The 15249-nt window shown below is 44.6% G+C and overlaps 1 protein-coding gene across 3 annotated transcripts in view; it reads right to left on the reverse strand.

Moving 5' to 3' along the window:
* The window catches only part of acta2 (actin alpha 2, smooth muscle), a 10630-nt gene extending 6588 nt beyond the window's left edge, over window positions 1–4042 (reverse strand). For all 3 annotated transcript variants that reach the window (XM_061029092.1, XM_061029093.1, XM_061029094.1), the window contains exon 1: window positions 3886–4042. The gene's annotated coding sequence lies outside the window, so the exon portion shown is untranslated. The remainder of the gene's footprint in view (window positions 1–3885) is intronic.
* Window positions 4043–15249: the final 11207 nt, after the last annotated feature.

Consider the following 15249-nt stretch of genomic DNA (forward strand, 5'->3'; position numbering starts at 1 on the left):
CTGTGACATCACCCCCCCCCCCCCCCCCTCCTCCTCCTCCATCGCCCCTCGGTGCACCACTACTGTCCTCCACTGAATGAACAACAAAGCACTCTGGGAAAACTTCCTAATTAGGGCATGGAGTGGAGTTGTGCCTGTGTTTGGTATGCTCTCTCTCCCTGTGCTCACTCTGCCTCGCTCGCCCTCTCCCCCTGTCTCCCTCTCTCCCTCACAGAGAGACGGAGATGCCTTTAGACCATATTTAGTCATTTAATTTGGGAATCAAATATTTATCTGATTGTGCTGCCAGCAGGAGCCTTTTCACAGGAGAGCGTGGGTTCATTTTGCCCTCAGTTTGGTCTGCTTACCTCCGACGTGTAAGGATGAATCTGCTGTTATTTTACATGTCAGCTGTTTTGGCATAACTCAGAAATATTTAGTTTCATGTTTGGGGGTGTACAGAGTATTTGAGGCTGCAGGTTATTTAGTATTCGGCCGATTCTGGTCAAAATAGAAAACAGTGTGTCTGCAGAAGAGATTAAAAAGAATAAGCAAACAAAACGTCTGCGTCCGCATCTCAAAAAACCTCAAAGGTAATCGGTGCCAACTCAAAAAGAAGACTCTTACAAAAACGTTAGCGCTTGCAAAAAATTCTTGAAGCTTTAATAATGAAGAAAAACAGCTGATGAGGGAAAGAAACACCTTTCCACCCAAGGACTTGAAACATCAGTGTTTAAAAAAAAAAAGTGGGTGTGACCAATCGGCGCCAGATGTCAAAGCCGAACATCAACAATTAGTGAAAATTACTGCAAATGACCTTTAAATTATTTGATTTATTCCTTTAATTCAGAGATAGGACAGTGAGCCAGAAACCGGGGGGGAGAGAGACGGAGGGGAAAGGTGTCACAAGTTTGATTTAGAACCCAGGAACCCGCCTGCTTCAAGGACTAAAGCCTCCGTACATGCGGCGTGCGTTCTAACCACTAGGCTACCGACGCCCCTGGATTCACAATCTTAAGTTAGATCGTTAAAAAAAACAAATCCATCTCAGTAATTCTGCACCAGCCTCTAGCCTCAGGACCGACCACCAACCCCCTTCGAGTAAAATCTCCACCCGAATTTTCAGATATTTTTCGACCAATCAGATTTATTTAATGACAAAGTGTTGCAGTTTTGACCTCGGACGGTATGAAAAATGTGACAAAACAAAACAAACTTCATAGACCTGAAACAAATTTTTCGCGACCCACTGGAAACGGCTCCGCGGTCCCGACCCCTCAGTTGAAGACCATTTATTTAGATACTCGTTTTATCCTGAAGTGGATAAATTCTTTATGTACGGCTTTGGGATCTGGCGTTTATAAATGGGTCACACCCACATCTGTGTTTGAAACACTGATGAAAGCCCCGGGTGGAAACGCTTTTATCCGTCTTTAGTATTAATCGTTGAATACTCTGTAGATGTTTGTTGCTGTAAAAGAAAACAACACATCTTGCAGAAGAAGAAGAGGAAGAAGAAGAAGAAATATGAGGCGGTGAACGCTAAAATCACTTTCCAGATCGAAGTTTTCTCAGCCGGAAACGTCACCCGAAAACGTTAAAATATTAATTTAAAACGACTTTTAAATCTGCAGAATGAGCGAAAGTCTTTTTTTCATTTTTTTAATGAAAAATGAAATTAATCAAAATGACCGTTTTAAAAAGCTACCGGTAGATTCATCCAAACTACAGAATCGTGATTCATAATAAAGATCCGGTTTGATTCATCCCGAATGTGAGACGATTTCTTGTTCGCTTCCTGCTGTAGATCGACGTTCCGATGAAGTTACGCCCCCTGCTGGGCTGAATCATTTACAGCACATGATTGGACGAGAGTTATTTTGAGCTCTAAACTGAAATATCCAAACCTTTTCAAATGTTTAATTAAATGTAAAAAGTTTGATATCTGAAGCCTAACTATACATTACATTATTAAAGAAATATCAGAACTTTTTTTTAACCTTAATCCAGCAAATCATCCATAAAGTCCCCGACATTTGAGGAACAAGTCTGGTTCATGCATTACAGTTTAGGAATGAAGTTTGACATTTAAATCGTAAAAAAATCATGACGATTTAGTGACCACTGAGGGATGACGATGATGACGATGATGAAGGAGTGCGTTCTGAATCCGTCGGCTAACCCGCCAGTCTCCACTCGGGGCAAAAAGTGTTCAAACGAAGGCAACGAGAGCTTCAACTCAACAGCAGGAGAATGAAACCAAACACACCTCAACACCTGCCAAACCTTGTTAACAACTTTTAACGCTCGCTCTGTAGAATTTAGACGCAGCAGCTCATGCAGAGAAACGTTTGTGTTTTCTGATTTATCTCTGAGCAGAAACAGAAACAAAAGGAAAACTCTGCAGGCGGAGAGCAAAACGTAAGCACCAAAAATATGTGTGAAGTCTGTTTGACTCTCTCTGCAGATCTGAGGTCGACAAGTGCAACAGGTGAGGAGACATCAGAGGAAACAAGAGGAGGAGAAGGAGCAGAGATGATGAGAAAGGGTTGAAGGATGAAGAGAAGATGGAGGAGGGTAAAAAATAAGAACTTTTTACAAAAGTGGAGAATGGAAAGGAGTCGATATCTTTAAGTTATGTCAGCCTTGCTCAGCTCAGAGGAGAGGAGGTGAGAGGGAGGTGTAGATGGGAGTTTTTAGGAGAAGGGAGAGGGTGAGAAGGAGGAATAGAAACGTGCATGTTTTTGTTTACAGATGTGCCAAAAAAATCGATGAGCATAAGAGGTAAGGTAGTGAGAGGAGGAGATTTAGGAGTTAAGGAAGGAGAGGGTGAGGTTCAGAAAATGGAGGTGATGGATATGGATCTGCAGGAGGAGGTGACTGAGGAGAGTAAGGACAGATTTTGAAGAGGAGCAAATAGGATTGTGAGAGGAGGTGAGGAGGAGATAGAGGAGAGGATATAGGAGATGAAGAAGGAGTCGATGCATAGGAGAGCAGAGAAGATAATTAAGGTTATATTTAGCCCCAAAAGAGCAAAGAGGAGGTGATGGAGGAGGTGAGGGAGGAGGTGAGGTGGTTAAGGAGGAGAGAAGATGACCAAAGAGGAGTCAGTAGAAGATGTTTTGCACCTCCACCAAATAAAACATGATTAGATCAACTAGGATTCGAAGAGGAGGTGATGGAGGAGACAGTTAGGGAGCAAAGAGGAGGAGAGGAGGAGGTGAGAAAGTTCAGAAGATCTAAGACGAGACAGAAGAGGACATCTCACACTTTTAGAAAGTTTTGTAAAAATAAAACAAGAGAGCAAATAGGAGTGGAGGAGGAGGTGATGGAGGAGAAAGTAAGAGGTGATGGAGGAGAAAGTAAAGGAGGTGATGGAGGAGACAGTAAAGGAGGTGATGGAGGAGGTGATGGAGGAGAAAGTAAAGGAGGTGATGGAGGAGACAGTAAAGGAGGTGATGGAGGAGGTGATGGAGGAGACAGTAAAGGAGGTGATGGAGGAGGTGATGGAGGCGGTGAGATGGTTTAGGAGCAAAGAAGAAGATCTAAGAGGAGACAGAAGAAAAGTTATTTTGCACCTTTTGCAAGTTTAAAAAAAGCTTAAAAAAAGAGTGAATGTGAGTTTAAGAAGAGGTGATGAAGGAGAGAGCAAAGGAGGTGAAGAGGAGGTGAAGAGGAGGTGAAGAGGAGGCGATACAGAGGAGGAGGAGGACATGATTTTGGAGCAGAAAAGATGATCAAAAATTTCTAAAAAGTTAGAAACAGATGGTCTGCACTTTTTTAACAATTCAAGAAGAGCAAAGAGGAGTGTTAGAGAAGATGAAAAGGAGGCGATAAAGGAGGCGATAAAGGAGACGGTAAAGGAGGCGATGAAGGAGACGTTAAGGAGGAGATGGAGGTTCTTACCGTGGCAGTGCAGGGCCTGCTGTGACGTAAGGGCGGGGCAGGACAGAAGTGAGCGTCCGACCTGCTGAGAGTGAGTTTATCAACCCTCCACCTCCTCCATCCATCCCTCCATCCCAAACATGGAGCGGGGCCTCCTCCCTCTCTCCCTCCTCCTCTTCCTTTCCTTCTCTCGCTCTCTTGATTCCTTATAGGGCAGGCCCCGAGGGAAGCAGCCAATCAGAGGGCTAGCGTGGCGGCCGAGCTTTCTCCCATCATTCACAGCATTCCTCCCTCTCTCTGCCTGTGATCTGTAGCCGTCAGGAACACACACACTCTGTGAACTGGGCTCACTGGGACCGTCCCAGTCTGATCAACAGAGAACAGACGTTATCCCAGTGAGTCAGTTAAAGGTCAGACAGAGTTCAGTGACAGTCTGACTCCTCGCCTCCGCCCCGCTGACATGTGGGACTCCATTAAAATGTAGTGAGCTGATCAGCAGTCAGGTACTTTTAATTTGAAAATCTGCAGGAAGTGTTTTTAGAGACGAGGTGTTTACAGCCCTGCTTTCAGAGTTTATACAAAAAGAGACGGAAGCCCTAGGAGGACATGCGTCTACACATTTCCTCTGACGCCGTTTCCTGTTTTCTCACGATCTCAGTTTATTTTTCTTAACCTCGAGATTACAACGCTAGTTTTCCTGTGATGCCGAGTAAATTCCTCAAGATCAACAAACTCAAATGAACTTTATTTTGGTGGTGAATTTCAGCAGGACTGCTCCTGATATCCTCCTGATCTGTCTGTTCACACATGCACAGTCTCATGCATGCATAGTCTCCCACACAGTGGAGTGTCAGACAGGAAGGGGGCGGGGCCTCCTGAGGTAAGACGAAGCAGCAGAGTCCGCTTCAGGTAAAAGTGAGCATGATGTATACACAGTATGAAGTGATGAGGAGATGAGTTTTACTGTTTAACCTTTTTGTTTCTTATGGTACCCAGAGGAGTGTGTGTGTGTGTGTGTGTGTGTGTGTGTGTGTGTGTGTTTCAAGGTTTGTGTGCATGTGTGTGTGTGTGTGTGTGTGTGTGTGTGTGTGTGTGTGTGTGTGTGTGTTTCAAGGTTTGTGTGCATGTCTGTGTCTGTGTCTCTGTGTGTGTGTGTGTGTGTGTGTGTGTGTGTGTGTGTGTGTGTGTGTGTGTGTGTGTGTGTGTGTTTCAAGGTTTGTGTGCATGTCTGTGTCTGTGTCTGTGTCTGTGTGTGTGTGTGTGTGTGTGTGTGTGTGTGTGTGTGTGTGTGTGTGTGTGTGTGTTTCAAGGTTTGTGTGCATGTCTGTGTCTGTGTGTGTGTGTGTGTGTGTGTGTGTGTGTGTGTGTGTGTGTGTGTGTGTGTGTGTGTGTGTGTGTTTCAAGGTTTGTGTGCATGTCTGTGTCTGTGTCTGTGTCTGTGTCTGTGTGTGTGTGTGTGTGTGTGTGTGTGTGTGTGTGTGTGTGTGTGTGTGTGTGTGTGACTGATGAAGTCCAGCTGTGTTGACTGTCAGCAGCAGTCAGTCGGTGCTGAAATGATCCGTCTGCACTCAGAGGCTGACGGCCACCTCAACTCCTCACAGACCGACCTCACACTCAAAAAAAAGTGGATTCATTGTGTTAGTGCGACTTCTGCTATTTTGTCCCTTCAGGCTCTCCGTAGATACTCGTCCTCAGTGTCTCCCTGTAGTCTCAGTGATGTAAAAGAAGAACACTGCTGCATCTTTGAATGTCTCATTTCACTTTAACAAACTCAGACAGTAATATCCACCTGATGACATCACACATTGACATTATAACATCACACATTGACCTTATGACATCACACATTGACCTTATGACATCACGCATTGACCGTATGACATCACACATTGACCTTATGACATCACGCATTGACCTTATGACATCACACATTGACCTTATGACATCACACATTGACCTTATGACATCACGCATTGACCGTATGACATCACACATTGACCTTATGACATCACGCATTGACCTTATGACATCACACATTGACCTTATGACATCACACATTGACCTTATGACATCACACATTGACCTTATGACATCACGCATTGACCGTATGACATCACACATTGACCTTATGACATCACGCATTGACCTTATGACATCACACATTGACCTTATGACATCACACATTGACCTTTTGTTACCGTTCCTTTGAGCTGTTTGACCGTCAGTTTGGGATCCCTAACCACTTCCTGTTTCTGTGCTGAACTTCCTGTCTTTAACCTTCCATCTACAGGAAGGCCCTTACTTCATTTCAAAATAAAAGCACACAGCAAGTAAAGGACTTTCAGCTTAAGAAATTCCAAAAATTCAAAATAAAAGCCTCACATGTTATTTTTTAATGGAGCTCTATTAAACTTTCTTGCAGCATGAATGATGTCACTCTGGGACGCCTGTTGAGCAGCGTTGTGAGATGTGAAGCTCTAAAACCTCCTTCTTTATCTGATACTGGCATCCTGCCTCTGCCTGAAACGCTTCATTATCAGAGGGTCATTGTGTGTTCACGTCTGCTGATGTGTGTGTTCAACATGTGCAGCTGACTCACAAACATGTTTCAGTCCTCCTGAGTCGTCTGCGTTCTCAGCTGTGTCTCCTCCATTCTTCCATCACTGAGGTACTGATTGATCCACTCTCATTAACCAACACACACACTTACAAACAGATCCTGTTACACACCGGTCCAACTGTCCTCTGTCCTCAGGGACGCAGCCAATCAGAGGCCAGATACTCATCAGGGAGAAATAACATCACAGCTGACTGAAGTTAAAGTTCATCCTCGGAGTTAGTCCTGTGTTTGAACCGAACGATAGAACGTCATGTATTTAAAGTCACACTGATTATCTGTTGGATATTTACATTAAAAAAACAAAACCTCCAACAGGACAAACAGGTCAGTGACTGAATCAGCTGAGGGGACACTTAGCAGCTCCCACCTGTCACCCAAAGAGTCAGAGCTCGCCGGAGGGATTATATATCCCTTCAGGACTGGGAACACCTTGAGACCCCCCAGGAGACAGCAATTAACAAACATGTTCATTTCTGCTGTAAAGTTAGACATTTTAACATAGAGCTCTATGGAGACTGACTCACTGCAGGAGACAGACTCTAGTGGACACTGGAGGAACTACAGCTGTAAAGTTAGACATTTTAACATAGAGCTCTATGGGGACTGACTCACTGCAGGAGACAGACTCTAGTGGACACTGGAGGAACTGCAGCTGTAAAGTTGGACATTTTAACATAGAGCTCTATGGAGACTGACTCACTGCAGGAGACAGACTCTAGTGGACACTGGAGGAACTGCAGCTGTAAAGTTAGACATTTTAACATGGAGCTCTATGGGGACTGACTCACTGCAGGAGACAGACTCTAGTGGACACTGGAGGAACTGCAGCTGTAAAGTTAGACATTTTAACATAGAGCTCTATGGAGACTGACTCACTGCAGGAGACAGACTCTAGTGGACACTGGAGGAACTACAGCTGTAAAGTTAGACATTTTAACATAGAGCTCTATGGGGACTGACTCACTGCAGGAGACAGACTCTAGTGGACACTGGAGGAACTACAGCTGTAAAGATGGACATTTTAACATAGAGCTCTATGGGGACTGACTCACTGCAGGAGACAGACTCTAGTGGACACTGGAGGAACTACAGCTGTAAAGATGGACATTTTAACATGGGGCTCTATGGGGACTGACTCACTGCAGGAGACAGACTCTAGTGGACACTGGAGGAACTGCAGCTGTAAAGTTAGACATTTTAACATGGGGCTCTATGGGGACTGACTCACTGCAGGAGACAGACTCTAGTGGACACTGGAGGAACTACAGCTGTAAAGATAGACATTTTAACATGGAGCTCTAAAGTTTCTGTCTGCAAATCTGAGTGAACGAGACAGAGGATTTGCTGCCAAACCAAAACTAGGAGCTAAACGTGGCTTAAAAGCTCTGTTCTGTTGACCTGTGACAACCGTTCACACAGACTGAAACATTAATGCAGCATTACAGCGTGTAAAACCTCTAACACATCCAGGTGATCATTCTGTTCACACACACACACACACACACACACGCACACGCACGACCACTCAGGATCTGATTTACTTTACAACCTCTCTCTCTCTCTATCTCAACTCCTCATATGGCAGTGTAGCGTGTTCATTCACACACAGACACACAGACACACACACAGACACACACACACACACACACACACACACACACACACACACACACACACATACTGTATACACTAAAAGGCTGTGCCAAAACAATGACATCATCAGTTTACATGATGTACAGCAGAATCCCCTTCTGAGGACAGATCCGAGACACACACACAAACTGTGTCACACACACACACACACACACACACACACACACACACACACACACACACACACACACACACACACACACATTGATTTCAGTCATCCCCATGTTAGGACGGCATCTCTTCAACTCGCAGCAGAGTCTGAGATTGAAGGACGTCTCTGTGTCTGAATTCTCCAATTCATCCATCAAACCATTAAAGAGTCATTTATTGTTTTGAGTTGCAGACAAACTCCTGCACACTGTCTGAGTTACACAAAACATTTGCAATGATTCGGTGTGGTTATGTTTGCAGGAGTCTGTCTGCAGTTTTTTGATGGATTATTTTAGTTTACAAAGCTGTGGTACTGAAATGTAATTGAGTTTTGAACATTTTGACGACCTCAATCGTGTGTGTGTGTGTGTGTGTGTGTGTGTGTGTGTGTGTGTGTGTGTGTGTTTGTGTGTGTGTGTGTGTGTGTGAGTCATTACAGAGCAGGTTGAGGAGGGGGCAGCGTCTTTCTCCTTAAAAAGACAAACACAGTTTAGGGCGGGGGTGCACTTGCAGAAGAAGAACATTTCTTTTTCTGTATCTGGATGTTTTGACCTACAGATTCTTCGGTGTGATGGCGTCTGAGCGGGTCAAATGTTCAGTCTAAAACTGAGGAGGATCAGAGCGGGAGACTGATCTAAAGTGTGCTGACAGGAACCACTGCATCCACAATGACCTCTGACCTATTTCCTGCACCATCCTTCTCATCCCCTACTTCTTCTTCTGTGACGTGTGTCTGCTGGGTGATATCAGGGCTGTTTTATCAACCAGTGTGTAACATACTTCAGTGGTTACCATGGCTACTGAGGGATACAACAATAGATGAAATACTGACCCTCTAAGAATGAACTGTGGTCGCTAATAGATCCAAAAACGATGCATCATCTGCTCCCTCTTAAAATCTTTATATGTGATTTTTTTGATCCAGCAGATGTCGCCCTTGAGCACCAGCATGAAACCAAAACAACTTGCGCTGCATTGTTGTGTTAGCATGCTAATGCTAGCGATCTTTATTCTGCTCGTATCTTCACACTGCATGTAAATTTACCTGAAATGAGCGTGATCTAGAAACACAGTTAAGCAGTGAGTACAGTATGTTATTCTTCTTTTCTCTAGTCCCTCAATTAAACAACTTTTATACGTGAGGGGAGGAGTCAGCCGGCCGTCCGGGCGATGTAAACAAAGTGAAGATAGGACTCTGAAAACTCTGAAAACATCACAGACAGTGGGACTCGGGTGTTACACCCATTGTAGACAGTCATGACTCACAGAGTTATTTTCAGAGGATATACTTGATTTATATTATATTTAAGTGTGAAACATCACAGAGAAAGACTTTAAAGTCTAATTCTCAAAGCATATAGCTCTGATGATATTCAAGAAGTGCTCGATGCAGTTTGCTCTTGTTTAGTGTCTGAATGTGGAGAGAAGCAATCTGCACCTTTCCTCTGCACGGAGCCTCACTCTCACACTAACTGAGCCTCACTCTCACGCTAACTGAGCCTCACTCTCACGCTAACTGAGCCTCACTCTCACGCTAACTGAGCCTCACTCTCACGCTAACTGAGCCTCACTCTCACGCTAACTGAGCCTCACTCTCACGCTAACTGAGCCTCACTCTCACGCTAACTGAGCTTCACTCTCACGCTAACTGAGCCTCACTCTCACGCTAACTGAGCTTCACTCTCACGCTAACTGAGCCTCACTCTCACGCTAACTGAGCCTCACTCTCACGCTAACTGAGCCTCACTCTCACGCTAACTGAGCCTCACTCTCACGCTAACTGAGCTTCACTCTCACGCTAACTGAGCCTCACTCTCACGCTAACTGAGCTTCACTCTCACGCTAACTGAGCCTCACTCTCACGCTAACTGAGCCTCACTCTCACGCTAACTGAGCCTCACTCTCACGCTAACTGAGCCTCACTCTCACACTAACTGAGCCTCACTCTCACGCTAACTGAGCCTCACTCTCACGCTAACTGAGCTTCACTCTCACACTAACTGAGCTTCACTCTCACGCTAACTGAGCCTCACTCTCACGCTAACTGAGCCTCACTCTCACGCTAACTGAGCCTCACTCTCACACTAACTGAGCCTCACTCTCACGCTAACTGAGCTACAGCCCCGGACTGATTTAACCTGCAATAGTAGCGCTTTTATTTTGAAGTCAGCAGAGGTCGAATGGTGATAAGTGGAAAGTTTGAGCGTCACATCTGTTATAAATACTGCGGCGCATTAACCACCAACTCTCTGCAGACGGTCATGTTTTCACTCTAACTGTGCGTGGCTGTTAGCGCCGCTGACACTTTATCCAATGAGGCTTATTTACCGACGCTGTCTGCTCTGCAGGGCAGTTAGGGGAGCGTTTAAAGTTTTGTGTGTGTTTTGAATATTAGACGGTGTCTTTTTGATTCGTCTGAACGGGATTAGAGAGCGCGAATGCTGTGTGATCCTTTTGTGTATCACGCCCTGAGTGCAAGAAAATATCTGCTTCTTTGATAAAAAAAAAAAAAAGGTCAGGGCCTCAAGAGGAATGTGGAACGTCAACTTCGACTCCCAGGATCAATTTCACTTAAAGAAATCCAGGAGTGAAGCTCAAAGTCAAACGTTGTAGAAACCTGATAAAACGTTCAAACAGACTTTTATCCCATCGTAGGGTTAAGGGAGACTCCTGGGGATTGTAGTTTTCACTGTGTGTCAGGCCGTCAGGGTGGAGATCTCTTCATGATTTCTACAGTAGCTTCTTTAAGTTCTCCTGCAGACTCCCCTCAGGTTCTCCTTAAAAGGAAACTTTACTACGAGGGGAGAAAAAAAAACTTCCTGCGGCACAGACTCCACCCACTCTCCGTCCGACTTGTGGACAAATCTGAATCTGAGAAACTCAGAGAAAGAGACAAAGAGACTGAAGAAGAAAATGTAGAAAAAGTCAGAAGAGATGAAATAGAAGATGAAATATGAAAAACAGAGAAGCAGGGAGATCTCTCTGTGTCTGTAAGTCCAAAAAAGGAAGGCTGTCAGTAAATAAGAGAGGCCTCCTCCGCCTCCTCCTCCTCCTCCTCTTCTTCTTCGTCTCATGTAAGGAGAGGAAACAGGGTGGGTGTGTCTGCGAGTGTGTGTGTGTGTTTCTGCAGAATGGGACTCCTCACACACATTGTGTACAGTAGTAATTCTCCGCTGTCCTTCAGTATGTCCTTGTTTAGTTGTACAGTGGTCATCTCCTCCTCAGCTCCTCCCTCCCACACACACACACACACACACACACACACACACACACACACACACACACACACACACACACACACACACACACATACACACACACATACCACACTCAAGTTATTTCAGATCATTATTTAAGCTCCTCCTCCTTTACAAACATTCACCGCGAACACATCGGTGTCGTCATGATTCCAGACTTTTAATAAAACTCAAACCATATCGATACCTGCTTGTTACCTTGGCAACAAAAATGTAAGTCCTAGGCACACAGTATTGAGTTATTTCTTGGTTTTGATTATCAAAAGTTCTCCTACACGCTTTCTAAATCAATTATGTTGGACCAATGAGGTTTTAACATGGGGCTCTATGGGGACTGACTCCCTGCAGCAGACCACCTCTAGTGGACACTGGAGGAACTGCAGTTTTGTTTTTTGCACTTTATTATTGGCTTCATCTTTCAGGCCTGAAGGTTGATGCTTTAACGTTAACACAGTTGTAGAAGGGTTTATATGAAAGTGTCTGCTTAGTTATCCCGAACCCAGTCTTTATGCTAAGCTAGGCTAAACATTCAGTGTCAGTAAATGTTGGTCGTGTCAACCTAGCATTTTTTTTCTCAGCACCAGCATCTGTTTTTCAGTTGTTTTCAATGTGTAGAGAGCGTTTGCAGCAGACAGCGGCCGCCTGGAGAAAATGCTCAAACGTTTTTTAAATGCAAAATAATGGAATTCAAACAATAATATGATAAATTACATTTTAATAATATACATTATATTTTATTAAATTATTACATCTTATTAATATTTTCATGTTTCTCTTGCAGTCTGAACATTTCTTTCACTGAGAGTGAAGTGGACTCCACCTGCCTCACCTCCATTCATTCACTCTAACACAGCACACACACACACACACACACACACAAACACACACACACACACACACACACACACACAAACACACACAAACACACACACACACACACACACACACACACACACACACACACAAACACACACACACACACACACACACACACACACAAACACACACAAACACACACACACACACACAAACACACACAAACACACACAAACACACACAAACACACACACACACAAACACACACAAACACACACACACACAAACACACACAAACACACACAAACACACACACACACACACAAACACACACACACACACACACACACACACACAAACACACACACAAACACACACACACACACACACAAACACACACACACACACACACACACACACACACAAACACACACAAACACACACACACACACACACAAACACACACACACACACACACACACACACCCAGCCTGGACTTTGACCGAAAATGGGAAAACAGCTGGACTCCTTACAGGGACGTCTGAAACTGTTTCTGATTGGCCGACTAACATCAACACACAGTGAGCCACTCACAACCAGCTCAGGAATGTGTGTGTGTGTGTGTGTGTGTCCTTTTCTCTGTTTATGGCTACAGTAGATGCAGAGGTATTCTCATCTTCCTTTGTTCCGCTCACCTTCAGGTAATAACAATAATAATAATATATTCTACAATTCACTCTGCAGACTCTTTTATCCAAAGCGACGTACATCAGAGAGTAAGAACAACACAAGCAAGGATCTAGAAAAAAGGGAACAATGTCAGTAAGAGCAAACGATCAGCTTTGAGTCTGATTGGACACACAGGTGCTGACAGGAAGTGACCAGAGGCAAAGCACAACATTGAGGGCAGTTCTTGAGAGCTCTAATCAGTATAGAAACCATCTTATAAGTCGTCGTTATCAAAGAAAAACCATCGTCATTACCATCATCATCATCAATCATATGGAGACCATCATCATTAAGTTAGTAGGTATTCATGAAAGAGCTGGGTCTTTAGCTTTTTCTTAAAGGTGCAGAGGGACTCTGCAGATCACATGGAGTTTGGAAGTTCATTCCACCACCGGGGGGCGACAGAGGAGAAGAGTCTAGTCAGAGACTTAGGACCCTGTTGAAGGTTGGATCAGACGCCTTTCATTGGCAGAGCGTAGTGGGCTGGAGGGAGTGTAGACCTGGATCAGAGAGTTAAAGTAAGGAGGAGACGTTTGTGTCTGTTTTGTAAGCGAGCAGCAGAGTTTTAAATTTGATGTGAGCAGTAACTGGGAGCCAGTGTAAGGAGATGAACAGCGGAGTGACATGTGCTCTTTTAGGAAGGTTGAAGACCAGTCGTGCTGCTGCATTTTGTATCATCTGCAGAGGTTTGATAGTGACTGTAGGAAGACCTGCCAGTAGAGAGTTGTAATAATCAATGCGTGATATCACAAGAGCCTGTACCAGGAGCTGTGTAGTTCTGACAGGTAAGGTCTGATCTTCCTGATGTTGTTCAGGGCAAATCCACATGACCGGGCAATCGAGGCTACTTGAACCTTAAAAGTTAGCTGGTCATCAATCATGACACCCAGGTTCCTGCAGACTTTGTGGGCATGAGTTTGGTTGTTCCAAGCTGGATATTGATCTGTGGTTGCATAGAGGGACTGGCTGGGATGACAAGGAGCTCAGTCTTTGAAAGATTGAGTTGAAGGTGCCGTTCATTTATTCATTTAGAGATCTCAGCAAGGCATGATGAGATTCTTGCAGAGGCTGTAACATCGTCTGGTGGGAATGACAGGAAGAGCTGGGTATCGTCAGCATAGCAATGGTATGAGAAGCCATGAGAGCGGATTATTGAACCAAGTGAGCTTGTGTATATGGAGAAGAGAAGGGGACCAAGCACTGACCCTTGAGGTACCTCTGTGGATAAGCTGTGCGCTTTGGACACGACACTCTAAAGGATCGCCCAGAGAGGTAGAACCAGCAGAGGGCAGATCCTGAGATGTTCAGAGAGCGTGGATAGGAGGATTTGATGGTTGACTGTGTCAAAGGCAGCAGACAGGTCTAGCAGTAATAGAACTGAGGACTGACCCGCAGCTCTGGCAGCTCGTAGTGATTCTGTTACTGACAGTAGTGCAGTTTCAGTAGAGTGGCCCCGCTTAAAGCCTGACTGATTTGGGTCAAACAGATCGTTTCTGGACAGGAACTCAGAGACTTGCTTAAAGACTGTGCGCTCAAGTATTTTTGACAGAAAGGGCAGAAGAGAAACCAGTCTGTAGTTTTCAACCTGGGCTGGGTTTAGTGTGGGTTTTTGAGCAGAGGGGTGACCCGAGCTTGCTTGAATGCGGTGGGGAACACACCCGTTGACAGAAAGGAGTTGATGATATGCATAAGTGCAGCATTAAGCGGAGAGGAAATGGTCTGCAGGAGGCTTGATGGTATTGGGTCCAGAGGACAGGTGGTGGGCCGAGAGTCGTCAATCAACCCCAGGCTTAGTATAAAAGTGTTTTGTGCAAGATGTCTAAACACATATGTGAATTGTGATTATTTTGTGGAATGGAAACTATGTGCTTTGTTGGTCCGTCTTCTCTCTTCTCTTTCAGTTGAAGCAGATGTCTAATCAGTATCATAGTGTTTTTGGCTGTCAAGTAGACGGCATCAGTGAAAGACGAAAAGCCTAAACCATCACCATTAACACTGATCAGGTTTCTTGCAATCTGCTTGTTTATCCTCCTTCTTCCCCAGATCAGTACAAAGCTACTTTACAACAGCCTCTTAAACCAAACATGTTTCTTCAAGACAATAGAGTGGAGCCGCAAAACAGTCCTCAATGACTCCAGTGATTAAACCAGAGCGGCAGTT

The sequence above is a fragment of the Labrus mixtus genome, chromosome 21 (genome assembly GCF_963584025.1).
Source record: "Labrus mixtus chromosome 21, fLabMix1.1, whole genome shotgun sequence".
Lineage (NCBI taxonomy): Eukaryota > Metazoa > Chordata > Actinopteri > Labriformes > Labridae > Labrus > Labrus mixtus.